Source organism: Eptatretus burgeri, chromosome 9 (assembly GCF_056783735.1).
Source record: "Eptatretus burgeri isolate ZD-2024b chromosome 9, Ebu_testis_v1, whole genome shotgun sequence".
Classification (NCBI taxonomy): domain Eukaryota; kingdom Metazoa; phylum Chordata; class Myxini; order Myxiniformes; family Myxinidae; genus Eptatretus; species Eptatretus burgeri.
Window position 1 is genome coordinate 19,868,255 of NC_140969.1, and position 2,939 is coordinate 19,871,193.

At 42.0% G+C, this 2,939-nt stretch overlaps 1 long non-coding RNA gene across 1 annotated transcript; it reads right to left on the reverse strand.

Annotated features, from left to right (window-relative positions):
- Nucleotides 1–340: 340 nt before the first annotated feature.
- LOC147019654 (uncharacterized) lies at nucleotides 341–1,229 on the reverse strand. The gene is made up of 3 exons (XR_015062036.1): nucleotides 1,140–1,229; nucleotides 722–779; nucleotides 341–488 (listed from the first exon to the last, which is right to left on the reverse strand). It is a non-coding gene; the product is annotated as an uncharacterized LOC147019654 (long non-coding RNA).
- Between the last annotated feature and the right edge of the window lie 1,710 nt (nucleotides 1,230–2,939).

The window sequence follows — 2,939 nt, forward strand, 5'->3', positions numbered from 1 at the left end:
ACGCAAAAACTCCACACACAGAGACCCTGTCCACATAAACCCCTCCCGCCCCAGCTCCGCCCACATAAACCCCTCCCACACAAGCCCCAACCACGCAAGCCCCACCCACACACACCCCGCCCCCACAAGCCCCGCCCACACAAGCCCCACCCACACAAGCCCCACCGAAGCCCCACCCACACAAGCCCCACCCCTCATCCCCTGTGCGCCCCCACCTTTGACCCACCACCTCCCTCATCCCACCCCCACCCTTCCCCACACACACACACATGGGGAGGGGAGGATGGGATGAAGGGGTGATGGGTCATTGGGGGAGTGCACCTACCCCCCTTTATCCTCTTCTTGAAATTCAAAATCAAGTAATTGTAAACAAAACAAATATAATTTATTAATATTGAAAATATTAAATATTCATTTGCGAGAATGTATAATCTTTCCCAGCAATCTTCTTCAGATGTCTTGTGATTTCGAAACTCAGACACCATATTCTGTTTTGAAACAAAAAGTGGATAATAATTAGGTTTTATAAAGATAATTACATGGTAATATGAGTAAGCCTCGTTGACCAATGAATTAACACACCAGGAGCCTGTCATCCTTTCAAGGTCAATAAAATGAATTCCAGTGTACTGACAAAACCACGTCCAAACTAATGATGCAACCAACATAAGACGACATTCTAAAGAGAGAGTGATATTAATAATAATTCAGAAACATTTACCTCCAGAAAATCATGTGTTGTACAAGATTGCTTCAACAGCTGATGTTGTGTGATAGTGCTGAAAAAAAAAAAAAAGTCAAGGGTATAGATGAAGAGACAGAGAGAGAGAGATACAAACAGACAGGGAAAGCAACACACACACACACACACACACACACACACACACACACACACACACACACACACACACACACACACACACACACACACACGTGTCTCACCATTGGTTTAATTCATTCGAGATCAGAGACCAGTCATTATAAATCATTGACCACTTCAATAAGAGCAGAGAGAGGTAGGTAGAAAGACAGACAGAGAGAGACACACACACACACACACACACACACACACACACACACACACACACACACACACACACACACACACACACACACACACACACACACACGTGTCTCACCATTGGTTTAATTCCTTCGAGATCAGAGGACGTGATAAGACTTCGTACCACTCATTATAAATGTCTTTCAATTCTCTTCTAAAATCATTGACCTCTTCAATAAGAGCATTAATTTCATGCACCTCATCGTGATATGTAAACTCAATTTCTTCCAACGACCTGCCAGGAAAAAAAAAAAAAATATATATATATATATATATATATATATATATATATATATATATATATATATATATATATATATATATATATATATATATATATCAGAATCATCATGATTTAATTAATAATCATTTGCTTCATCGTTCAAAGAGAAAACCATACACAAACTTACCAACTTTGTAGTGAGCTGTTGTCTTCATCGGAAGAGAGCGAGTCCATGCCTCAGTTGTAAAAATGAAAATCCCATCTGGCAGAAACTTTGTCTTGGCGAATCACTTATAAAGCAATGATGTGGAGATTGCTTCATCATTGGGTGTGGCCACAGGAAATGACAGCTTGGAAAATAACTGGGCGATTGTATGAATCATTTACAAAACATACTTAAAATGGTTTTGATTCAAATGTTTTCAGTTCGTGTTCTGAGATAAAATATAAACACGAGACCTTGTCTCACAGAATAGTTCCTATTTTTTCACAGCATGACAGTCCAAAACCACTTCCTCATTCACACAGCACGACCGTGTCAAAAAAAAACACTTCCTCATTTTCACGGCATGAACTGAAAACATTTGAAACAAAACTTTTTTTATGACGTGGTTTATACACAAAAATGATTTGCAACTCAGGAGGTGGTCAAACAAGAGCATTAAGAGAAGTTTATCATTTCGTAATGGCACAAAGGGGTATCTTAAAAAATATAAAGATTCAAATGTTTTGTTTGTCAATATTTTAGATGGGGATTATTGTGCAAAGAAAATTAAACTATTGAAGGAATTTGAGAATGAACAAATCTTTATAGGTTCAATGAGTGAGCTGTTCAATTCAATGAGGTTCAACCTCCAGGTTAAAAGGGGAGACAAATAAATATACCTTGGGATAGCCTGGTTATATATATACAAAGCCTGGTGTTGGCTAAGCCTGGTGTTGGCTTAGTGGTTAGGGTGGCGGCTTGGGATCCTAGTGTCCTGAGTTCAAGACCCGTTGGCTGCTGAATTAACACCAGGGGGTTGACTCAGCCTGTCATCCTTCCGAGGTCGGCGAAATGAGTGCCAGTGTACTGGTCCTGGTGTATGCCCTGGTAAGAATAGGTGTACCATATCCCTGTGTGTCGTAAGAGGTGACCAGGGTTGGCGTCAGGAAGGGCATCCGGCCATAAAACATTGCCTCACAAAAAGCCAAACCCCTGCACAGCAGGGAAAAACGGATAAAAAGGGGGTTTATTTTTAGGGAAAAAAAAAAAGGGAATTGCTGAAAATCCCCCATTCATTTACATGGGGAAAAGTGAGCCAGAACCAGTAAACACACACACACACACACACACACACACACACACACACACACACACACACACACACACACACACACACACACACACACACACACACACACACACACACACACACACACACACACACACACACACACACACACACACACACACACACACACACACACACACGCACGCACGCACGCACGCACGCACGCACGCACACGTTTGGACATCGGGATTGCAGCTCTCTCTGAGGTTCGGATTGCGGCGAGATAATGGTGGGTGGTTACACCTACTATTGGTCTGGTCGCTCTGATGGTTACCATACCCAAGGAGTTGCTGTAGCTGTGTCCAATAAGCTGACCCCA